Here is a 13,451-nt window from a genome sequence, read left to right as displayed (position 1 = left end):
AGGTTGTCTTCCCTTTCTGTATCTCCAGGGTGTCAAAATGACTGCAACAGCTTAATACATGTTAATGGAATGAACTGAAGCATCTCACATGCCATGCAAATCAAGACTTTCCCTGGAAATGACATTAACACAATCCAAACTCAGGGGCGGGGAGGCTATTTACTGTGGCTCATATTTATTTATTTGTTAAGATTCTATTTTTAGGTAATCGTTACACCCAACATGGGACTCGAACTTACAACCCTGAGATCAAGAGTTGCACACTCTATCAACTGAGCCAGCCAGGCACCCCTGTTGCTCATATTTAAATTCTCCAAGACTGAATTTTGCTTTAGGCACAGTTAAAACCAAATGGAGAAGGGAAGCAGCAGCCCTACCCAAACATACATTTCTCCAAAGGAAAGAATTTTCTATTATAAGGAGGAGGCGAAAGAGATAATGGGCAGGCAAAAATGCTAGATGCCCTGACACGGGCCAAAAGATGGTTGTCAGCATCGTTAGTCCTTGACGATGCCAGACAATAAGAATCTGTCCAGTTTTAGTAGGTCTTTTAGGGAAAATATCATAATCTTTCTAAGTAGCATAATTGTTCCAGATTTTAACTTCCTCACATGAGGTTCTTCCTCGAATCTAATCTAATCCAAATTCCTTGAGCTTCTATTCAAGATGTTTTTCTTCTTGTTTGTTCCACTGTAGAGATTAAAAAGCAGCGAGGCAAATGCTTTACTCTACAATTCAGTCTGAAGACATTTTGAGTAAGAATGACTTCATCAATATGGTGCTACCTGGAGTGGTGTGGTAAGAAGACGAGTCCAGTGGGAAAGAAAACTGATCCATTGATACTTTCTGCCGGCCCCAGGTTCTGGAATGGAGAATGGGTGCTGTGATTGCATCCCTAATTCTTATAATTCTTCATCTAAAAAAAAAAGTTTCTTCTTTCCTCACCCAGCACCCTTATTCAAACAGGACAGGCACAGAGGAAGTGTCAGGAGAGGGGGGATGAAGGGCAAGCTGTACAGAATCAACACAGTTGTTAAGTTCTTCTGAGTTCCACTTAAATCTTGAGATGTACTTACAGGATCAAAAATTATTCCCCAGTGAATCAGCAAAGATATCAAGTGTGATTTGCATTTTTTTTTTTTTTTGATGCAAAAGAACATTGCAAACTGCTCCTTACTCTGCTTAGATTTGCTGAGGTGCCACCTCAGGTGCTCGCAAAAAGGAGATGTGAGAAAGAATTGTCACACCTACCAGCAGCCCTTCCTTTCACCGAGGTCACATCATGCAAGGTGTGATCACTGACGTCAGATGTGCCGGCACTGTCTAGTGCACAATGACAAACATAGCAAGTCAGTCTGTTTTGCAATAACTTTTTCCATGTCTTTCCATCTATAAGAATCGAGCTGAACTGATTTCTATTTTGCTTGTCTCCATTGATCTTTTTTACTATGGAAAATTTCAAAAAAAACACAAAAAACGAAGTTAGAAAGAGTAGTATAAAAAAATACCCATTACCCAGATTCAGCAGCATTAGGATTTGACCACACCACCTTCATCCATCCCTCTCCTTTTTTGCGTAGTATTTTAAAGCAAATCCCAGACCTCATGTTATTTTGTGTCTAGATGTTTCATTTTGCATCTCTAAAATAGATAAATATTTTCTTACATAACCATGCTGCCAGGAACATGCCTAGCTACAGTAACAATTCCTTGATATCATCTAATTCTTAGACCATTTTCATAGTTCCCTGATATCTAAGAAATATCTTTGTTATTGTTGGTTCATTAAAATCAGGATCCAGATGAGGTCCATGCATTGCATTTGATGGTTATGACTTTTGAGTGTTTTAAAATTTAGAATTGTCTCTCCTCACTTCACGCCACCTTTTATTTCTTCATGTCCTTGACATGTTGATTAAGCTAGTTCAGTGGTGCTACAGAATATCTCATATTCTGGGTTTATCCATTTACGTCCTTGGTGGTCTCACTTAAACCTGAGCCTCTATTTATTTCATGTGAAGTGGAGGTTAGTTCTAAAAGCCTTATTGGCTTCAGGTTCTTTTTTTTTCCTAAGGGAGCATCTCAAGAAGCACATGTTGTCTGGCTGTCTCTTACTGAAGATTGATCTGTGGATTCCGGTGATGTCAGCCAGATCTCTCCACGGTAACATTCTCATAAACTTTTCATCTGATGCTTTCATCTGCCTTAATCAGTTATATCATTAGGATGGCCAAAATGGTGATTTTTCTATTTCTGTCATTCCTTCCACTGTCGTTAGCTGGGAATTCTCTGTAAAGAACTCTTCCTCATCAATAGCCCTAGTAGGGCTATTTGGACACCCTGAAATGCAGATTGAATTGGAAAGGCAGCATGATGCTTACTCATTTGCCTTAAATTGCCCTTTTTCAGAGTAAGTATCGTGACCTAGTTACCACCAATGGCGTCCAATGAGTTTGTTCAATTGTTTCTTTTGCCATCTCATGATGCCTCCTCCCCCCATGAACTCAGTAGGCTTTCATATATTCTATGTATTTCAATCAAATTCAATCACTACCTTTTTGGTTTCTTAAATTATCCCATTCTTGGTCAGTTGGAACCCTGTCATTGGGCTCTTGAGTCCTTTTGATATAACCCACCCATCTTTGATCACATAATAGTTTTTGACTCAGCAACATGTTCCAACCTCATCTTGTACAGGTACTGTCCCAGACTTGGAATCAGCCACCCAAGAAGTTCTGGTTCCTTCAAATGGGAAATGTCCTTTAGGGACCACAAGCTAGGCACTAAAGGTTGCTCATTGCCCACGGGTTTTTAATACTTCTAGGCCCTTCTGAAAAGTACAGAAACAGGAGATATTTTTGAAAAAAAAGACATATTTCAAATATCAAATTTGTAATATTTCTACTATTATTTCTAGATATTTCTAATATATTTATAATTCAAATTTAATGTTAATATTTATATTAATGCCTTTGATTTCACATTTTTCTTCTCTTACACTGAAAATCTTGATTCCTAACATTAACATAGTTACTTATTACTATATGCAACACTGTATAAAAAATAGTTTCAAAATACTAACGCAGGGCACCTGGGTGGCTCAGTCAGTTAAGCAGCTGCCTTTGGCTCAGGTCATGATCCTGGGGTCCTGGGATTGAGCCCTGCATCAAGCTCCTTGCTCAGTGGGGAGTCTGCTTCTCCCTCTCCCCTGCTGCTCCCCCTGCTTGTGCTCTGTCAAATAAGTAAAACCTTTTAAAAAAAAATACTAACACAAAGACTGCTACTAACAATGTAACTATTGAATGAAGTGTTAGATTTCTTTGCCCTTAAAATATATACCACAATGTACATACAACAAATATACTGTATTGTAATATCACTTGAAATCACTTGAAATAATTGTTTTCTCTGTGCAGCTACATCAGTAACTTGATATACAGTTAGGTTCATTGTTTTCGATTTGTTTTAAAATTGTAGGAATTGTCATTTTAAATTAAATTTAATGTTTTAATGTTAAATTAACATTTAATTATAAACGTAACATAAATGTTAAATGTTAAAACATTAAATTAAATGTTTTAAATGTGTAAAACACATTTATATGATTCCAATGTAAAAAAATACATAACAGTTGTATTTGCAGAATCTCTTTTCCATCTTTGTCTCCTCCATGCTATGTTGAATTACATGAAATTGCCAATAATTAACCATTTTACCAGAAAAAATGGTAATTTCTATGGAGAGCCATATATATATATATATCTCCCCACCCTTTCTTACAGAAAAGATAACTACTATCTATATTAACTACAATATATATTAACTACTATATATATTATTCTCCATTTTGTTTTTTCACTTACTTATATTGTAGAGATCGTTCCTCCACCTTCATTTTCAGCTGCATTATCTTCCATGCATGTATGGATATACCAAGAGTTTTATTCAGTCAAACCTTTATTACTGGACATTTGAGTAGTTCCAATCATTTGTTATTAAAAATAATGCCTCCATGAATAACCTTGTATGTCATTTCATCTTTTAACCCAGTTCATATATTTTTTTATAATTAGATTTTATTTTTGTAAATTTGTACAAATACAGGGCACGTTCTTTTTTTTTTTTTAGGGGGGACGGGTAGAGGGAGAAGGAGTGAGAGAATCTTAAGCAGGCTCCACACTCAGTGCAGAGCCTGACCTGGGGCTCAATCTCACAACCCTGAGATCATGACCTGAGCTGAAATCAAGAGTCAGTCACTTAACCGACGGAGCCAACCAGGTACCCCCTACCCAGTCCATATTTTAATCAGTAGGTGTAAGGCCACCCTATCTCAAAGAGACCACCCCCATCATACCTAGCTTAAGTCATTCATTCTGGTGGACATTTGTCCTGGTCTTTGGAACCCAGCACCTTTTGATGTTAGCAGGATTTTCCCTTTTGAGCTCCACCAAGTTAGAAGGCAGAATGATCGTCTCCCTCCCGCTCCTTTGCAGCAAGGACACAGGCCCGTGCCTTGATGCACTTAGGTGGGACTCTGGTGAGAAAGGGGGCTGGCAAGGGGAGAAGACTGAAGAGTGCGCTCCTCTCACTGGTGAGGGTGACAGCAGAGCCGTGTGTTTGGGGCGACTGGGTGGTCTGTAAGGTTGAGTTCCTGATGAAGAAGAGGCTTGATGCCTTTGGCAGCAGTGCGGGCAGTCACCCTGAGCTCCCGGCAGCTGGTAGTTGCTGAGTGGTGGTGGGCCAGAGGCCTGTCTTCTCATTAGGCCAGTTGTGCCCCATAGTTCTGGGTGATTTTCTTGGAAGCTTAGCCCCAAGATTGTTTCCTCCAGTCTTTGCGACAATTCTACAAGCTACCCAATATTCTTTGCATAAACCCTTTTCTGCTTAATCTTCTGGCACTTGTAGCCAGGAAATAATTTATACAGCAGAGGCTGGGGGTCAAGGTGTAAGTTGTAAGTACCACAGGGGCCTGACCGTCCTCTGACTTGCCCTTTTACCGTTCTTCCTTCATCCTCAGAGTGCTTGTGAGTCCTAGGAGAGAAGGGACTGTGGCATATTTAAAAGAACGAGGTCAGTAGGGGCTCAGGAGCTCTTCTGCAGGAAACCCCTTTGAAAATCACCAGTCATAAGTAGACGGTGTCTTCCTGATTGCTGGAGGGGAAGAAGAGATGGTAGGGATGAGGTCAGCGGAGACCCAGCATGGCCCCTGAGGTCCACAGGGCAGAAGGATGGTGAGACCAACAGATAGAACAGAGGGACTAAATGTAAAGGTTTCACCCTCACCCCTAAGGCTTCTCAAGTGAATAACTGGGGCAGGAGATCCTGAGGAAAAAACGTAACTTTCAGATAATCTGGAAGATGGGGTCTAGAGAATCAGGACCTTGGGGAATCTTGTGAGTGGACCCATCTGGACGCAGCGGCGGGCGAGACCAGGCCACAGGTATTACGGCTACGAACTTGTTCTCTCTCAAAAATGGCCACTATGCCCCCGGCTTATCATTTGTCCTTCCGTTTTGTGTTTGTTGACCAAAAAATTCTAACTTAGGATATATTTAATTGTGTTGATATTTTTCTTTGGGATATCTTCCACTGTTTTTCTGTTTAAAGTACATTTTCCCTTTCCAAAAATACATTCAACATTACATTTTCTTGAATTCTGTTGGGTGTATGGTGGGATCACCTTGCACTCAGTGCCTGGATAAAGCTGGCAGGCTAAAAACAACCAGGTAACCTTAGACATACTTCACAAATTCAAAGAATGTTTTGCGATAATGGAATACAATTCTTTACCTCAAAAATTGTCAGGGGTTAGAAAAAAAACAATGAAGGTGAGCGTGAAGGAAAATGGCACCCTTAAAAGTGTTGTTTTCCACTTACCATTCTGTTCAAGAGCCTAACGTTAAATAAATAGCAAGCAAGGTGAAAGAAAGAAAGAGAGAGAGAAAAGGAAGGGAGGAAGGAGGAGTAAGGGGGATGGAAGGGACAGAGGGGAAGGGAAGGGAAGGAGGAAGACAAAGGAAGGGAGGGAACCTGTTGATTGAAGAAGACTTAGGAAACACCACTCAATACAAACGTGGATCTTGTGCAGATGATGATTCCAATAAGCCAACTTAAGAGAGCGGATTGGAATTTGAACACTGTGTATTTGATGACAATAAAGAATAATTATTTGGGGGGCGCCTGGGTGGCCAGTCGGTTAAGCATCCAACTCTTGATTTCAGCTCCCGTCATGATCTCAGAGTCATGAGGATCGAGTCCTGAGGGCTCTGTGCTCAGCACGGAGTCTGCTTGAGACTCTCTCTCCCTCTTCCTCTGCCCATCTCCAACCCCCCACCCACAGCCTCTTTCTCAAATAAATAAATAAATCTTTTAAAGGAAAGAATAAATAATTTGTTGGTTGTAATAATTGTGGATATATATTTTTTAAGATTTTGTTTATTTATTTGACAGAGAGAGACACAGCGAGAGAGGGAACACAAGCAGGGGGAGTGGGAGAGGGAGAAGCAGGCTTCCCGCAGAGCAGGGAGCCCGATGCGGGGCTCGATCCCAGGACCCTGGGATCATGACCTGAGCCGAAGGCAGACGCTTAACAACTGAGCCACCCAGGCGCCCCTGTGGATATGTTTTTAAACAAGTTCTTATCTTTTAGAGACAAATATGAAAAGTTATGATGTCTGGAATTTACTTCAAAACAATGCAATGGTGGGGGAGAGACAAGGACATAAATGAGATGGGACTGGCTATGAGTTGTTAATTGTTGACGTTGGGTGATGGGTACATAAGGGTGCATTATACTACCCTTTCTACTTTTCCATACATTAATGTTTGAATTTTCCCATGGTAAAAATTTTTTATAGGAGATTAAAAAATATATATATATATATAGTGGCAATGACGTGGCAGTAGGAATTGCTAAATATTCCAAGATAGATGGTGAAGCTCCAGTTTCTCAGGGTGGCACATTTGGGGCAGATCATGGCCTCACCTAAGCTGGCTGCACCTTGCCAGTGTGCATGGGATTTCACAAGCAGCAAATCTTTACTGAGAGCCTTCTGGTGTGTCAAACCCAATGAGAAAGATTCTTCTGCTGGGATGCAGAAAGAGATGTGCAGTGTACCAGTTTATAGAAATAGTATAATGAAATAATCACTCACACAAAAAGTCCCTAAAGGTTCATCTAAAATCAACATGTATCATTTGTGTAGTTTTAAAAATACACTTTTATTAAGAAAAGAAGAGAACATAATCTGACCATATCACATTGCTGTTTAAAATGATCCACAAATCTTTTTTTAAAGATTTTATCTATCTATCTATCTATCTATCTATCTATCTATCTATCTATCTATCTATCATCTATCTATTTATTTATTTATTTGAGGAAGAGAGAGAGAAGAGGGTCAGAGGAAGAAGCAAGCTCCCCACTGAGCCGGGAGCCCAATGTGGAACTCGATCCCAGGATTCCCGGATCATGACCTGAGCTGAAGGCAGTCGCTTAACCAACTGAGCCACCCAGGCACCCAATCCATGAATCTTCTGTCATCAGAACAAAGCTCCTTGGCCAGTCTACCTCACATTCAGACCCTGCTTCCTTCCCCAAGCCCCATCTCCTGCCCCTCATCCCCACACACTTTCAACTCCAGCCACAGGAAAGGACTTGTAGTTCCCAGAACATGCCTCTCAGAGTTGATGTTCTCTTGGGCGTTTCAGCCACGCATTCAATAGCATTCATTGGTCTATTCATCTGTACTGGGCCTTGCATCATGCTCTGTTTCATCACTACATGGACTATCTTTTTCCCTCATCAGTCATTCTTCCAGCCTCTCTTATTTGTCATGTTCTCTGAGAAATCATCTTTGAACCAATCAAGCTGAAAGAGGTGCCCCTCTTCTGTATTCTTTGTATATGAGGAGCAGCAGGGAAAGCATGGGGACATGTCTTATTTCTCCCACTGTGCCCTGAGGGCAGAGATGGAATGCTGTTTAAGCATAGTGTGTGGCTTAAGACTTGAGTCATATTAGAAAACCAATAAACACTTGTTGAATAAATGAGCAAATGAACGACTGAAGCTTCCCCATTAGCATGTAAAGCCACAAGGGCAAGGATTTTTGTTGTTTTGTTCTGCTTTATCCTTAGCACCCAGGATAGTACCTGGCACATGAAATATTTGTTGAAATAATTAAAGGTACTTGTCAAAGAAAAATCAAGGCGATGTTGATATTAAAACTCATGTGCAAACTGGCTACTTGCTGTGGTCAGCCTGTCTGTGGATGGGCAGCAGACTTTGATCCTGGGCTAAAAAAGAAAGTAAAGACAAGAAGTGCTTTGGAGGTCAAATATAAATCCATATTTTATTGAGTTAATAACCTGGATGTTAAAACTCTCCCTAAGCCCAAGAGAGACCAGAACATTTACTTATTTGTTTTTACATGCACTATTTTAGAAATCACTATACTAAGCGTTGATTTGACTTCACCTAAAAAGAAAAAGTTAAGATTTTTGGAACTGAAATAGATTCTCATTTGATACAGGTCATTTTCTATGTGTCCATGTTGCCTGTGGATCTAGAGAAACATATGCAGCAACTCGGCCGCACATGGTTTCCTACACCAGGAACAGCCAGAACCCTGGGAAATCATGAATGACATCACCCTTATTGATCTAATTTCTAAAAGACAATGGAATAATTTCTTCTTGCCCAAACCTTACTACAGCGGTTTGGACCAGCAATTCCATAGCGGGGCGAGGGGAGGGCTGCCCCGACAAAGGACAATTGTTGACCTCCCCACAGCAGCAGGATGGTTTACAAAGTGATCTTTCTTAGGAGTTCTGCCTGGGACTATTGTACACATGACAGGTGCTCTTACGTAAGTAAGGCCGAGTTGGATTCCATTTGGATTTCTTTTCTTCTTAAAAGCGTCTTTCTCTGGAGTTGTCCTAAGTCACTAGAACAACAGAAGGGAAAAGTGAGATCTTGAACTTCCTGGGGAATCGAGGCAGGATTTCCTTCCTCTTTCTTTACTCATCCACCTTTTCACGGCTGCCATCCGCTGGGACCTCTTTCGAGAGGAGCTTTTATTCCCTGCTTCCTTTCAGGCTTCTGCCTCACATAATCTTCACTTTTCTTTTCACAAAGAAAACTAGGACTCCCATTTATTTTATCCAATCCACCGCTACATTCAGCCTTGAAAACAGCATGCAGCGCATTATCCTCACGGGAACAAATAGCGGAATGGAGCCTGACTATTTTCCATGAGGCTGGTTTTTGCTAATCAAACACATTTATTCTCTGAAACATTTTCAGTGCCTGTTGAGAAATAAGTGGTACCAGAAAGGACAGTATCTCTCAACATGCAACTTAGAAATGTATAGACAATAGGTCTTAATGTGAAAATAAGTCAATAACTTGTGGAGGGACAGTAGGACCATTTTATGTATGATCAAGATGGATACCCTATGGGTACCCTTGACCTAACAGTTCTGCTGTAGGATTCTAGCTCACAGAAACACTCATGCCTGGAAGCAAAGGCATATGAATGGCATTACTTATTGAAATATATATATATTTATATATACAGAGCCATATGAACTGATGAAAAGAGACACACTGTATATTGCAATGTGGAAAAAATTCATTGCAGAACAATATGTAATATATGGTTCCACTTTTGTTTAAATAATCCACACCATATGTATATGGATGCATGTCCTTTTATATATTTACAGATATAAAGAAGTCTGGAAAGACAACCAACAACAAACTGTTAATGGTGGTTCCTTCCTCTGGAGAGTGAAATTGGGGAAGTTTCACTTTTTACTTCATCAGCTTTGGTATTATTTTAATTTATTTTTAGAAAACAATAAGGGAAATAAATAACTGAATTAATACAAGGTAGTTAAACCTCATAAAGTGCTTATTCTGAGCTGGGCAAGTGCTGGACACTTTATATATCATCTTACTTGTTCCTCCAACTTTCTGAAGTAGGTAATATTATCCCCGTTTACAGATGAGAAAACAGATTCTGAGAAGTGAGTAACTTGCCCAAGGTAACAGGGCTACTAAGTAGCAGATCTGGGATTCGAACCCAGAGCTTTCTGACTTCAAGGCCCAAAATTTCCCATTGGGGGGCGCCTGGGTGGCTCAGATGGTTAAGCGTCTGCCTTCGGCTCAGGTCATGATCCCGGGGTCCTTGGATCGAGTCCCGCATCGGGCTCCCTGCTCCTTGGGAGCCTGCTTCTCCCTCTGCCTCTCTCTTTCTCTCTCTCTCTCTCTCTCTGTCTCTCATGAATAAATAAATAAAAATCTTTAAAAAAATTAATTAATTAATTAAAAAATATTCCCATTGGTCCAACAATGCCATTTCATGTGATATAGTCCTGGCTCAGTAGATGGGCTTATTAACACTGCCACATGGCTGCTGAAAGTTAAGTTTATTCTTTAATACACAAAAGGGGAAGGAATAGTATAATGAATCCATGTGCTCATTATCATCCAGAGGCAACAATTACTAATATCGTGTGTCATTGTTTCATCTATTCCCAACACATACTTTTTACTTTTTAGGAAGCCTTTTAATGCCAATTCAAGACATCATATCATCTCCCCATAAATACTTTAATCTCTAAAAATAAGAACTTAAAAAAAGCCCATAATGGTGTGATATCATTTTCACACAAAAAGATAACAATCATTCCTTAATGTTATTAAAGCCCAATTGATGTAAATTTTCCCAAATTGTCTCAAATGTATCCTTTTGTGGTTATTCAAATTCATGTCTCTTAAATCTTTGTCTCCTTGAATCTATAATTTCTCCCTTCCTTTTTCTTCATATGACTTACATATTGCAGAAACTGAGTCGAATTTCCCATCTTCTTGATTTGATTTCTTATATCTTTAGGGTGTCATTTAACATGCTTCTCTATCCTTTATATTTCTCACAAACTGGTGATTAGAGACATTAAATTCAGGTTCAATTCTTTTGGCAAGACTTTTTCTTAAGTGGTGATGTGTACTTCCTACTGCATTTTATCAGGAGGCAACTAGGGTCTGGTTGCCCCATTTTTAATAATGCCAAGGTTGAACACTGAGTTCCGGGGATGCCAGCCCGATACATACATTATGAAATTCCTCACTGACCTTCCACCTAATAGTGTTAGCAGCCATCGATGGTTTTTGCCTAGATCCATTTTTTCATTAGGGGCTTAGGGTCACTTAAAATTCTGTAAGACTTAGGGATTTTTTTTCAAAGATTTATTTATTTATGAGAGAGAGAGAGAGAGAGAGAGCATGAGTGAGAGGGGTAGAGGGACGGGAAGAGGAAGAAAGAATCTCAAGCCAACTCCACGCTAAGCGCAGAGCCAACACAGAGTTTGATCTCATGACCCTGAGATCACGACCTGAGCGGAAACCAAAAGTCAGATATTTCACCAACTATGCCACCCAGCCGCCCCTAAGACTTAGGTATTTTTTAACAAACATCCTAAGATAGCAATACTACGTCTTAGTTTTGGGGCAAGATATTAAAAAAAAATCTTCTTTTATCTACTACCCCTCATGGTTTTTCTTGTTTTTGTTTCTGCAAAAGTAATTGAGTTTTTATTGTGTTTTATTTGAGCTTTTATGAGTAATTGAGTTTTGTTTTCCTGAGACCATCAGTATTCTGAAAATTTCTAAGCCCCATGTGGGACCATTTTGCTACTTAGGTTGACATTTTTATTAACCTGTTATTCGGAATTTTTATCTATGCTTTAATTCCTAAATAATTCATAAAAAAGTAAAAAGAAACAGATCTCCCATTCTTCTGTGACAAATATCACAGTACGCCAGCTAACCTCCTCTGAGTCATATTCAATTTCATGCCCAGGATAAAGGTGGTTTCTGTCAGTGATCCTAAGTCAATTCTTACTCGTCTTGCATTTATTGTAGCTTCTGTCCTGCTCTGAGGCTAAAGAGAGGAAAGGACAGTAGCTTCTGTCCTCCAAGGGTTTACAATCTCCTACACCAATAAAATAGGGAAATGTCCCAAAGGTTCTTGGGGTACAGGGAAGAGGCACCCCCAATTATGGAATCAGGGAAAGCTCCTTAAAGGAGATGTTGAGTTTTAGAGGATGAGTGGAAAGTAACTAGGCGAAGGACATTCCAGGAAAAGAAAACCCATACAAAGCATGGAGGCAGGAAAGAATAGGCCCTTTCAGAGCGCTGCACATGGTTTTGTACGGCTGGAGAGTAAGGTTTATAGGGGTGGCCGTGGTGGGGAGGGGCGGGGGCAGGGCAGGAAGCGCCTTGTCTGCCATACTCAAGAGTTAAGATGTCCTTGAAGGATTTTAAGCAGAAGAGTGACAGGATCTAATTTATGTTGTATATTTTTTCCTCAATAGATTTTTTTTTCTCTATTGAAGTCAAATTCACATAACATAAAATTAATCTTTTTTTTTAAAGATTTTATTTATTTATTTGACAGAGCGAGACACAGCGAGAGAGGGAGAACAAGCAGGGGGAGTGGGGGAGGGAGAAGCAGGCTTCCCGTGGAGCAGGGAGCCCGATGCGGGGCTCAATCCCAGGACCCTGGGATCATGACCTGGGCCAAAGGCAGACGCTTAATGACTGAGCCACCCAGCCGCCCCAAAATTAATCATTTTAAAGTGAACAATGCAGCGGTATTTGGCACATTCACAGTGTTGGACAACCATTACCTCCGTCTACCTCTAAAACACTTTCATCGCCCCAAAAGGAAACCCATACCCATTAAGAGGGCACTCCTGATTTCCCCCTCTCCCCAGCTCTGGCGACCACCAGTCAGCTTTCTACTTCTGTGGATTTACCTATCCCCTCAGTACATTTTCATTTCTAAAAATTACACAAGTAATATGGATTCATTACAGAAGAATCAGAATATAGATGAGCAAAAGAGGAAAATAAATATATCTCATAATCTTAGCATCACAGTTAACTACTGTATGCGGTGATCCTTCTAAGCAGTTTTTTTCTGCGTTTCCCCACCCCTAGCCTCCATGTCCTTTACAGGGCCCTCCAACCTTCTGGAGTACCCCAACTCTTGAGACATAAAAGAATTCTGCTCAAACCCCTATCCTATGAATAGTCCCTCCCAATATCTCTGAGGGTTCTGGGGGGTTTTGAAGAGGGAGGCTGGGGTGTCCTCCCTTTAGCCACCTCTAGCTCTTTTTTTCTGCCTTGATCCCTACCCTTCATTCACCTCCTGGGCACATTGCCTCTTCTATACTTCCCCAACTCCTTCTCTCCCCAAAATATGGCCTCAACAAGGTGGTATGTTAGCAAATACTTAAAAAAAGATTTGGGGGCAACAGAGGATGGCTTACATTGAAGCACAACTCCGAGACAACTTGAAACTGAGTTTCAGAGACGAGTTCTAAGAGTCCAGTAGTCATTCTCATTGGCCCTCTCTCCACCTGGAGCTACAACAGCATTAGCT

This window comes from Zalophus californianus, chromosome 11, assembly GCF_009762305.2.
Source record: "Zalophus californianus isolate mZalCal1 chromosome 11, mZalCal1.pri.v2, whole genome shotgun sequence".
Lineage (NCBI taxonomy): Eukaryota > Metazoa > Chordata > Mammalia > Carnivora > Otariidae > Zalophus > Zalophus californianus.
Note: the sequence above shows the minus strand (reverse complement) of the source record.